The sequence below is a fragment of the Malus sylvestris genome, chromosome 12 (genome assembly GCF_916048215.2).
Source record: "Malus sylvestris chromosome 12, drMalSylv7.2, whole genome shotgun sequence".
NCBI lineage: Eukaryota > Viridiplantae > Streptophyta > Magnoliopsida > Rosales > Rosaceae > Malus > Malus sylvestris.
The window spans coordinates 14,432,068-14,444,708 of NC_062271.1; the positions used below are offsets into that span (position 1 = coordinate 14,432,068).

General features: G+C 35.8%; 1 long non-coding RNA gene across 1 annotated transcript; it reads left to right on the plus strand.

The window, feature by feature from the left end:
- Positions 1-7,105: 7,105 nt before the first annotated feature.
- Positions 7,106-9,102, plus strand: LOC126593921 (uncharacterized). The gene is made up of 4 exons (XR_007613059.1): positions 7,106-7,233; positions 7,317-7,471; positions 7,831-7,897; positions 8,891-9,102. It is a non-coding gene; the product is annotated as an uncharacterized LOC126593921 (long non-coding RNA).
- Positions 9,103-12,641: the final 3,539 nt, after the last annotated feature.

Below are 12,641 nucleotides of genomic sequence, written 5' to 3' on the forward strand. Positions count from 1 at the left end.
TATGCTAGCTCATCACATATTCATCACATATTCTAGCTTATCACATATTCATCACATATGCTAGCTCGTCACATATTCATCACATATGCTAGCTCATAACATATTCATCATATATGCTAGCTTATCACATATTCATCACATATGCTAGCTCATCACATATTCATCACATATGCTAGCTCATAACATATTCATTACATATGCTAGCTTATCACATATTCATCACATATGCTAGCTTATCACATATTCATCACATATGCTAGCTCGTCACATATTCACCACATATGCTAGCTCATCACATATTCATCACATATGCTAGCTGATCACATATTCATCACATATGCTAGCTCGTCACATATTCATCACATATGCTAGCTCATAACATATTCATCACATATGCTAGCTTATCACATATTCATCACATATGCTAGCCTATCACATATTCATCACATATGCTAGCCTATCACATATTCATCACATATGCTAGCCTATCACATATTCATCACATATGCTAGCTCGTCACATATTCATCACATATGCTAGCTCATAACATATTCATTACATGCTTATCACATATTCATCACATATGCTAGTTTATCACATATTCATCACATATGCTAGCTCGTCACATATTCACCACATATGCTAGCTCATCACATATTCATCATATATGCTAGCTTATCACATATTCATCACATATGCTAGCTTGTAAGTCGGAGTCACCTTTAGTGACCTGTACGACTGAATCAATATCTCATCAATATGCTAGCCAGTCAATATCTCATCATCCATATCTCATCAATATATTGGCCGGAGTCACCTCACGTGACCTGTACGGCTGAGTCAATATCTCATCAACATGCTAGCCAATCAATATCTCATCAACATACTCACTACCATCACTATCATTAACATGTACTCATTTGAAGCTTACCTGGGCGTCCGCGGCATCATTTAGCACTCTGAAGCATTCACAATAATTAGGTTCAAGTAATACACATATGAATATGTCATGATGCAATCTAAAACTCAACTATAACATAGTATTCCTAAATATATATATATATATATATATATATATATATATATATATATATATAATATGTCATAAAATGCATAATCCATAACGCCTTACTCCCGAACTACTTATTTTTGAAGATAATTATCAATGATAAGCCCAATTAGATACTAGTTTAATTAACTATCATTACTTACATTTCCTGACTTCAATTTCCTGATTCTTCATACATTAATTTATGACCAATAATTAACCACCAAATCATAAGGTTAAATCTTATATTTTCCACCAATGTCCCTCACATTACTCAATTCCCTAAACAAGGCTATTGTCTCCGTTATTTAGTCTCATTTATTATGTGGTTGCATCTAACGTCTCGTTACACTGCCTACGTACCCTAATTAGGGATCAAGCCATTCGTAGTCCACAATAATTAATTGTGGGTAACATGCATAATTCACTTTAGAAGCGTTTAAGGAACTATCAATTATATACCTATGATAAAAGGAAAAGACCCACTCACTTGGAGTCCATGCTATGATTCTCTAGCACGTGCATCGAGGTGTCTCGAATGATTAGCGCCAGCTTGGAGTCCAAATGGTGGCCAGAGGTGGCCGAAAAATAGTCTGAAATATGGCTGTACGCGGGACAACTGGTAACTCACTGGAATTTCTGGGCAACCTTACACGATGGCTATCTTGCAGTGATTTGGCCGGAAAACTCCTCGAAAGTGGCGGAGGTCGCCGGAAACTGGGCAAACTTTAAATCGTTATAACTTTCTCATTTCTCCACCAAATCACACGATCCAAACATGAAAATTCATCTACACAACATAAGGAATCAATTTATACCTGTGGCCAAGTCCAATTTATCCAAGAAAGGCTCCAATTTAACTTAAACCCGCCAAAACCCTAGAAAGGGGTGTGCTTTGATTCGACTTCCAATTGAACTCCGACGCTTCCAACACTACTTGGGCTTTGTTCCTGGGGTTGAGGGAAGTCTTTTAGTGGTGGTCATGGACGGTGAAACTTGCCGGAGCCACCGGGAAGAGGGATAAAGCCGCCCGAACACTCGTGGGTTTGTGGTGTCGAACAGGAAAAATGGGAAAGAAATTGGGAAATCTAACACTACCAAGATGTAAGGCTCATCAAGGGCTTTCCATGGACACCAAGATCACCCAAAACGGAGTTTATATGAAGGAGATATGGCCAGGTTAAAAATGGTGGTTCGTGAGTTAAAAATGAACCATTTCGGGTCCCTCATCCTTCTCCTCCTCCTGATTGGGCAGCTCCTAACCTTTTAAAAAAATATGATTGGTGGCCACTCCCACAAGGTGGGAGTTTGATCGGATCATATTTATATATATTTTTACTTCGAATTCACTCATCTTTTCTTAGTTAGTTCTTTATATTTTAAGCTATTTACGTTATTTTTTGTGTTTATAGAATTTGTTATGCAAAGAAAATAAAAATAGAACAAGTGAAATTTTATGTAATAAATTCGTCAAAAGCAAATTTAAATTACAATATTGCTAACCCATTGTGACGCTAAATGATAAACCAATATTTAAACTATATATTTCATCCTTTTATATTTCTTTTCTTGTCTAATTTAGTTGGAAGCTTTAAGTATTTATAATACTTTTGATATATTGTGTTTGTAGGAGTAACATGATCGAAGTACTTATTTTTCTGCTATGTGGGGCTGCTAGAAACTAAATGAAAATAAAAGGAGACAGCTAAGGGGAATAAAAGCAAGCCGCGGTGGGATTGGCAGGTTGACCAGCTGAAAGAGAATAAAAACAGCTGCTTGGCAGCTGAAGAGACAAAAAGAATAAAAAAAGAATCCAAGGAGACATCTACGAGCGTGAAAGGAGGATTGTGGAGAGCTGCTTGGGCAGCGGGATAAAATAAAAAAAGGCAGGAAGCTGCCTTAGCAGCTGAAAAAGAAAGAAAAAAATATAAAAAATAAAGGAAGTAGTGCGGAGGACAGCATGGGGCTGTCTTTACAGCAGGGTGAGAACGGGGGGAGATAAGAGGCGCGGAACAAAAAAATAATTGGGGGGGGGGAAGGCAGAGGGCTGCCCTTTGGGCAGCGTGAAGCTGCGGAGAGAAAACGAGGGGAGAGAGAGATTGACGCGGGTAGACTGACGGAAAGGAAAATAGAATAGAGGGCAGGTTTGAAAAGAAGCTGGCCGTGAGAAAGGAGAACGGAGAGAACGCTGCCTTTGGCAGCGTGAGAGCAGCGTAAGACACGGGGAATTGGAAGGAGGGCAAGTCAGGGACTTGCTAGGCGCAGAAATAGCACAGAAACCTTCACTCTTTCCTCTTTCGGTTAAATCTTTCCAAACTTCTATTTTATTTTTGTTTTAATAATGTGTAATTAAATTTATTTTGGCTAGAGGTTAATTCAAAGCCATGAATATATTTGTAATATGAATTGATTACCTTCGGTTGTGATTTCATAAGTTGTGATTTCAATTTACTTATCCGTTCGTATAAAAACTGATTTGTGTATGTTGGTTGAGAGTGCACGCTTAATTTACATGCATGAATTTGATGCTAGAATATAAGTGAATTTCACCTAATCGTTATGAACTTATTTTCACAAGTAGTAAAGGTTGCTAGTCACAATCACGTTAAGTAAATTCTTGGCAAGAGTATCATGCTTTTCATAGTTACGAATGCCTCGTCAATGCTTATAGTTTTCACAAAGTTTAATGATCTTTGATTGTATCTCTATTGTGCTTTTCACGTAGGGGACTTTTGAAGAATGTTTTGAATTGTTGTATGCGTTTTCCCGTCCAATTCAATAACTTAAGGAAAACTTGAAGATTAAAAAAAGTGCTGTTCACGGTTAATCTGGAGTATTGAAATTCACAATTTATTGAAAGAACAACTGAAAATCAATTTAGGTTGCTTATGTGTCATGTGTGGAGAAGAACCCTCTAGCTAGTCCGTCATTTATCATTTTACCTTAATTTTATGTTTTTGTCAATTCTGTAATTTAATTAAGTTTAATTTACTTTTCATCAAAACCAAACCCCCCATTATTAAATTATATTATTTAGTTAGTTTTCATTGTTGTTAGTCTTTTAATTCAATTTCCGTCCATTTCAATTCCTAGTGTCTAATTTGATTGTTTTCATTATTTTGAGTCATTCTAAGTGTGTTTCGAGTTATTAGAGTTTTTAGCCTAGTTTTGTGTCCTTGAGTCTTATTTACTATTTTTAAATTAATTTAGAATAGATTAGCAATCCCTCCTAATCCCCGGCCTAGAACGATACCCTACTTATACATATACTACAATTGTCAACAAGAGGGTTTAATTTGTGTGTTAACTTATTTTTCACATCAAAGTTCTAATAATTTAAACTAAACTTTAACTAACCAATTTCAAACATCTGTAACTATACCGTTATAATCCGGACTTGCAAACGGCTTTCTCCTATGCGTTCGAACCAACGATTACTATACAAATACACCAAAAGAATAAGTCATACGTTCCTCTAGACGACGATCAACAGAAATCAAAGTCCTCGCCTCCAGGGTATTTTTCGTCAATTCACGCTTTTAAAATTTATAAAATTGTAAAATTTGGGACGGGTTGTCACACCACGCACCACGGCACGCTTTGCCGTGGGTGGTAGTCGGCCGCCCCGACTTGCCGGAAAATTTCAACTATTTTTAAAAATTACCAAAATTTACAGGAATAAAGATCTCAATGAGTAAGTTTTATACCTGTGGCCAAGTCTAATTTGGCTGGGAAACACCTTAATCATCCTCAATCCGCTGAAAACCCAAAAATTAGGTGTTCTTTTATTCGACTCCAAAATAACTCTGACGCCCCAACCAGTGCATGGGTTTTGTTCCAGGCCTCAAGGGAAGTCTATTGATGGTGGTGGTTGACTGAGGTACCTTCGGATTTGGTGGATCGCCACCCCGAAGCCGTCGCACCCACCGGTGCAAAACCACTCAATTCCAAACTCAATCCTCTCAAATTTGAAGTGGAAATGGTAGAGGAGGAGTATAATTGATGATTGGGAATGATGAATCTGCCCATGTCGTCGGAAACATGGTGAAATTCACCGAAGAACCCACCGGTTACAACCTGGGTCGCGGGTCAAAAGGGAACCTGGCCGGTTCCTTGAAGGGTATTTTCAAAATTTCACATTTTAAAATTATAAAAACTGTAGTTTTTGGGGACGGGTCGTTACAATGGATTTTAGGACAAACTTAATTACTAATTTTTATAATTTCTGTTTATTTTTCTTTTTCTTTAATAAGGGCTTAAAGTCCGTTATTGTTAGGATTTTAGACCATCTCCAACCAAAGGGTCCAGATGGCCAGAGGGCCGAAAATAACCCGAAAACCGTCTCTAACCGAGGGCTAGGTCAAAGGGCTATGGAATCTGAGAGGGCCCCACAGAATCGGAAAGGGCCAAAGGGCTAGAGGGCTGGCCATAATTTTTTTAAATGTGTCAGATTTCCTGTCGGTTATAACCTACAGGAATACATTCTATTACTTAATACAAATGTATTACTGTTAACCGAAAGTAATACATTTATACTAAATAATATAAATGTATTCATGTTGGTTATAACCGATAGGAATTCTTAAGAAAAAATTCAAATGCAACGGCTAGTTGACTAGCCGTTGCATTTGAATTTTTTTTTTGTACAGTTTTATTATTATTATTTATTTACAAAACTTTTCATATAACTTCTATTTTTTCCTATAACTTTTATTTTACAAAATTTGTTTCATATTTTTTTAAAATTCCATTTTTTCCTATAACTTCTATTTCACAAAATTTGTTTCATTTTATTTTAAATTCTTTTTTTTCTTATAACTTCTATTTCACAAAATTTGTTACATTTTATTTTAAATTCTTTTTTTTTCGTATAACTTCTATGTCACAAAATTTGTTTCATATTTTTTTTTAAATTATATTTTTTTCCTATAACTTCCTAAGCCATTATACAACATTAAATTAAATTAAGTAACATGAAACAACATTAAATAACATTAACCAACATACAAACTATAACTTCCTTAGCCGTTGGATTTGAATTTAAGTTGTAGTTTTTAAATAATAAATTATGTTTGGCCTTATAGCCCTTTGGCCCTAGGTTGGAGACGGAGGCAAATATGGCCATGTACTGTTCACTAAAATATTAATATCTTGGAGGATCTTGGAGGGCCAAAGGGCTAAAACGAGCCATCTGGCCAGCGATGGCCTTAGTAGGCTTTCCTTGCCTTGCGGTTTTAAAAGGAGGATTATTTCTTCTACTTAATTTAATTTTTAGTTTAATTCAAATTTTTTATATTTTCCGTTAAAGCTTCTCAATTAAAACTAGTTTCAATTTAGTTAGTGAGACTTTTAAAATCATTTCATCTTTGTGGGACGGACGATATTTGTGCTTATTTGCTATGCTATAATTTGATTTTTATTCTTGCGAGTACAAAAATTTGATACTTAATGAGACTAATTTTGGTTTAATTTTCGCAACAAAGGAGGGAGGAGTTTGTTTCGTTTTTAGGATGACACTAATATGTGTAATCAATTTCACGAATGATATTGATTAATTAATCACTGCAGGGACTAAAATAATAACGATAATGCTAGAAAACCTAAATTTGTGGACTAAATTTTATAAGGGAGACTTTGAATGCAGTCCTTAGCTATGAATATTCTTTGATTGAAACCTTGTTGGTTTTTAATTGTTGATCGAGGTCCCTGAAATTAATGTGATCATTTATTTCTATGTACGTTACTATATTTTTTAAATTAAAAATTAGAAATTTTAGTTATTTACATAAATGAGATTTTAAATAAAAAAACCATAATTTGTGGGATTAGAAATATTAAAATATAAATATACTATTGTGTGTGTGTGTGTGTGTATATTGTGACAGCCCATCCCGAGATTTTCATCGGGAAATGTGAAATGAGGAATTACCCTCGGACGTTATTTTGGGTGTGAGTTATGTTTGGCTTAATTTTGGGATTTTTGGAACCAATTAGAACTAAGATTCTTCTTAGTTTTGGTTGGTGGCTTTTTGGACCACACAAATCCCTATCACCCTCTCTCTCTCTCTCTCTCTTCCCTCACGTACGGACCACACCCAAAGACCCTTAAATTTTCACAGATCGAAGGTGTTGAAGGTACCATTGTATTCCTCATGGTGTGGCGAGTCCAGGGGTATCATTTTCAGGTAAGAAACCTTTCGATTTCACGTCGAAATATCAAACTCTGAATTTAGCATTGTTCATGAACTTTGTAATGGTTGGTTTTTAGGACAATCCAAGCTCATAGTGAGCTCTAGGAGGTTCCCACGAAGCTCGGGGACGTTCGTTTGGAAGTTTTGGACGTCGGGAAGCCCTAGTTCGAAGGTGGCCGGTTTTGGCGAAATTATCCTGACGAGTTTTCGAATGATTTGGAAGTTTTAAAAGGTATAGCCTTCTTCCTCTCAAAATTTGTGAATTTTTGGTGAAAATTTCATGGAAAACGGTGTAGAAACGAGTGAGAAATCGGCATTTACAGGTTTGCCTAGTTTCAGGCTCCAGCGAGATTTTCTGGCGTCTAGAGGTAGGGGATGATGCGCATGGGGGCGCGTAGCACCGTACCCCTCCCGGCGCGTGGGGGCGCGTGCGACGATGAAAAATTATTTAAAAAATATCTCGACGTCCGTGACGTCGAGTAGGTCACTATCGTATATTCATATACCCAAATTGAGCAATATATGAGAAGTTATTAGCTAGTTTTGCCTATGTGTTTTAAAATAATGATTTTATAGTTTATTCGCATATAGGTGAGAATTATCTCGAGGACGAGCGTATCCACGGGCGAATAAGGGGCTACGACCCTTCGACTTATCAGTGAGTGGGCTTTTGTTTTCAGTATATAATTATATACTTGATATAATTCCCAAAAATGTGTTTTAAATGAAAATATGCTTTGAAATAATATGCCAAATGCCATTATATTTTGAATATGCATTTCATGGTTGCATATATATATAATTGTGGTGTTGTGGAGGCACAGGTAAGTACAGGTAAGTTACGTTTGGTATATGTGAACTACGAACGGCTTGATCCCTGTTTGGGGTACGTAGGCAGCTTAACGAAATGTTAGGTGCAGCCTTACAATATATGACATGAAATAATTGAGATATAAGTTTATTTGAAGAATTGAGTAGCGTGATAAACATGGTTGGTTGGATATATGAGATGTGACTAAGAAACGATGAGCTCATAAACCTGCACCTCAAGTGATTGCGATTTAGCCAGAGAGAGTTGGCACAGGCCTGTATATTATGTCACCTCCCGCACCATATGCTCACATTGGATCCAATTTAGGTGCACAGTCTTGTTGTACAGACCACTATAGGTGGTTCCGACTTGTAGGTGACTAACGTATTATCGCACAGCTAGTATTGAGAAATTAGAATTGAACATAACTGTATCTCACCCAAATCTTGTCGTACAGACCCCTTTTTAGTGGTTCCAACTTATGTGCAGTATATTGCCGTATCGGTCATAGTAGTGACTCCGGCTAGATTGAGTTTGAGCTATGAATTCAGCCGTACAGACTACTCAGGAGTTCCGGCTAACATGTCATCCTTCTATGAAATCATTATTACCTAGATTGTTACTTATTATATTTTGGCATGGCATACATATGAAAATGATTATGTGAAGCATGAATTGAATGGTTATGATGTCAGATATTTATATGTGTATATGCTTACATCTTGATTCTGGGAAATTAATATATGTTTTACAGAGAAGGGTTAGTATGTTGATAAATGAAATGATTTTGTAAAACATTTGTTTTTACCCACTCATGTTTTCTGTTTTGCGCCCCTTCAGGTTTTAAGTAAGATTGATGTTAGTGGCTAAAGAGGACGTCGGCAGTTCTGACTTATTCTTATAAGAGTAGGACATTCCTGGTACTGTATAATTAGTACTTGTCCGACTAGACTGCACCTAGACTTTATGCTCTGATTAGGAGTGTTACTGTTGTACTTAACTCCTACCACTTTCTGTTTCGAAGTGCACACTAGTAATATGGTTTTTAATTATTCGTATGTTTGCTATATTTATCGCTTCCGCACTATGCACATGGCTATGTCACTCTCACGTGACGGCCAGCATGCCTTGACCTCGGTCGGGGTGTGTCATATACAAGCTTTTAAATATCGATATTATCGGCGATATTTCGTCGATAATATCGTTTTTTTCAGAGGACGATAATTTCATACTTATCCACTTAATTATCGTCAATATATCGACATTTTTGTCGATATTATCGCGATAATATCGGAAAATGATATTTTCAGCATTTTAATGCATTATATGGGCAACATATCCCGATATTATCAATAACATAGCGAGATCAAAACCCAGAAATACTCGAAAAATGCTAAGAAGTCTCAACAGATAACTACACTTGATCTTAGCCAAAAGGGCCGAGCAAGGCATGCTTTTCTTAGCTTGGGAATGTGGCTTTTATAGGCCTGTTTGCTTGCTCACTGCCCTTGCATGGGCGATGTGGGATTCTAGCGATTACAGAAACCAAAACATTTTGCTGCGAGGGCTGGTACATGTGAACTTGTGACTTCAACTAGGTAAGAGCCAAATCTAATTTGGGGCCTTCTATCCTATATTTGTGGACAACGATCAAATGCTAAAGATTAAACAAACATAATATGTTCTACTGCTTAGCAAAAAAAGCTACAAACCATTTGCTTATCAACAAAAAAAGACAAGTCCTTGCACTAGATTTACTTTCAAATTACGTTGAGTAACAACCTGATATATGTATTCAGACGAATTATAAAACAATTGACACACTCCTGGCTTCCAAAATTCAATTCTTTTACTTTATATAAACTTGAAAAAACATAATCGGCATCCAAATTAAAGTTTAGTCTTATTCAACATATTGATTTTCAATCGTTAATTGATATACTATAATTTGGAACTTCAATGCCTAGACGCATGCTTATGCATAAGAAATTTAAAGTGTCAAATTCGGCACATTATTCCTCATCATTTTATTCACTTCCTTTTTTTTTAATATCCTAAATAAAACCTCCCAATATTGTACTAATTCATTATATATAAATGATTATGGTGTGTTTAAACTTATCTCATTAATTACTACATATTTTCTACACTCAATGTTTGCCAGCTCACTATATAATCAACTTAAATCAGTTAAATCCATCATGCAATGCATTTCCTTCCAATTTTTTGTGATAAACTAATAGATAATTGACTAAATAAACATTCTGCAAAGTTTCAATAAAAATTTCCAAGTTTTTCTTACAATTTCCGTGGTTTTTATTCAATTTTTATCGATATCGATATTATCCCGATATTTCCATCGATTTTTCCGTGTTTTTGGACTACCGATATTTCCGATATCATCGATATTTTATACCTTGGTCATATATAAACATGGGTACATGAAGGAAAAATTTTGTCCTAGCTAAGAACAAGTATGAACATTTGAATACATATGCAAGCTATTAACACTTTAAAGTAGGCATGCATCCAAAAACAATTCATAAAACCCATGACTTTCAAAGCCTAGTATATGGTGAACCAAAAGACTCTTTAACAACATTAAAGAGAAGTAAAGATTTAGAGTTTCTTTACCCTTGAAGCTCATCCTTGTTTACACAAGGGATTCACCCAAGTGGAGGGCCTTCAAGTCACCTCCAAGCTCCTTGAATCTTGCTTGTGATTTTCCCCTTTTAGTGCTCCTTTGCTCCTTGAGGATGTGAGGAAAGGATCTCCAAAAACATCAAAGGTTTGGTGTCTCTAAGTCTCCACACCAAGGGTGAGGTGTGAAGATGAAATGGATGACTTAGAGAAGAAAAGATTGCTAGCTAAATCTTCCCAAAGTGGCCGGCCTCTTTGTAGAGAGAAAGAGAGAAAATATTTCACCTCTTTGCCTCAAAGAAAACCCTAATGAAAATAAAGCTATAAAGTTGCTTTTATACTTCATTACATTTGGTGAGTGGCAAACTTGCAATTAAGCAAAGTCTCACACTCACCCCTTATGGCCGGCCCCTTGTAAGTGATTGGGCTTATTGCCCATTTTGTTTTAGTTGTCATGCAACTTAAACATAATGGGCCTTGTGGACCAAAACGCTTTTAGGCCCCGAAACCCAAAACCAACTTAAAAGCCCAATACGAACCTTTCGTAAAATTAATTAACTAATTAATTAATCTGGACCATTCTTCAATTAAACCATTTAATTGCATATCTGTTTCATTTAATTTCTTCACTATCACCCTTACTAGGTGTATGATCCATTAGGTTCCATTTAGCGAGGTAGTGGGCGATTGTTACTCATAACGATCGATTGTGAATTGAAACCACATTTCAATTCTCCCTTTATTGATTAGTGTTGCCTAATCATTAGGGCTTCCACAAACCATGAGTGACACCTAGCAGTATGTCATGGTTACCCAAGCTAAGTAGAATTGGTTGGAGAACCTATCCAGTTACAACTGCAATGCAATACGGTCCTTCTCTAATACAATACTCTTAATCACATTGTTTAAGTGATAGTTTGTTTCATGTCTACTATCCAATGTGATACACATCTATATGATTCCCTTGAATATGATTTGGAACAAACTTCCTAAGTCATATTCATATGCTTTGGCCAAAGACTTTAGAATCATATCTTAGAGTATTCTCCTTCCACCATGGAAGGTTAGAGATCCCTTGTTGTGCATTCATATGCCCACACGACTAGATAGCTTGACCCCAAAAATGCCGTGGACACTCCGATTGAATGCCGTTGACATGATCAAAGATCAAGGACCTAACCATTAGACATCTATGATGCCTCAGGTCAAAGGACTACTTTGCATATTGCAACTATTGAGTTCTTACATGACATGTATGTTCGAACTCTCTTTCGATCGTTGTTCAGTGTACTCGATTACTCTTTCGAGCACCTATGTGTTTGTCTTAGTGTCCAACACCAAATGACTTGAGACTAGTCATACTCACGCTTGAGTCAACATAACACATACTAACCTTAGCGGATTGTCAATACCCAATTGGCAATCCTATGGCTAGGAACGTTTTAGGAATGAACATAAGAGAATGGTCTCGATAATCTAACTCACTTAGATCACTTGTCTCTTAGATCAAATACATCCCTTGGATTCCCTTATTACTTAAACACATGATACAATAAATAGTGATTAACAATAAGCTTTGCCCTTCATTAAACATATAAAAGTTTAATACATTAAGTATTCCAAAAAGTTATTACATCAAATGAGTGGCTTTGTGGGCATACTTCCAACAGTACATTCATCAAAATTAACCAAAAAAATTATTGTATCAAAACATGGGTACATTCTTCAAAATCACAAAAACAAATATATATTAGGCTTAATAACATTAGTAAATTTCTTTGATTAAACTTGACATGGATACATTTTAAAATCAAAGAAAAAAGAATGTACCCATATAAGTTTAAAAATGGATTAGAAAAAAATTGAATAGATTTTATAAAAAAAAAATGGTACATTTTACATTTAACAAATTGGTATATTTAAGAATGAATACATTTTAAGATTAAAAAGT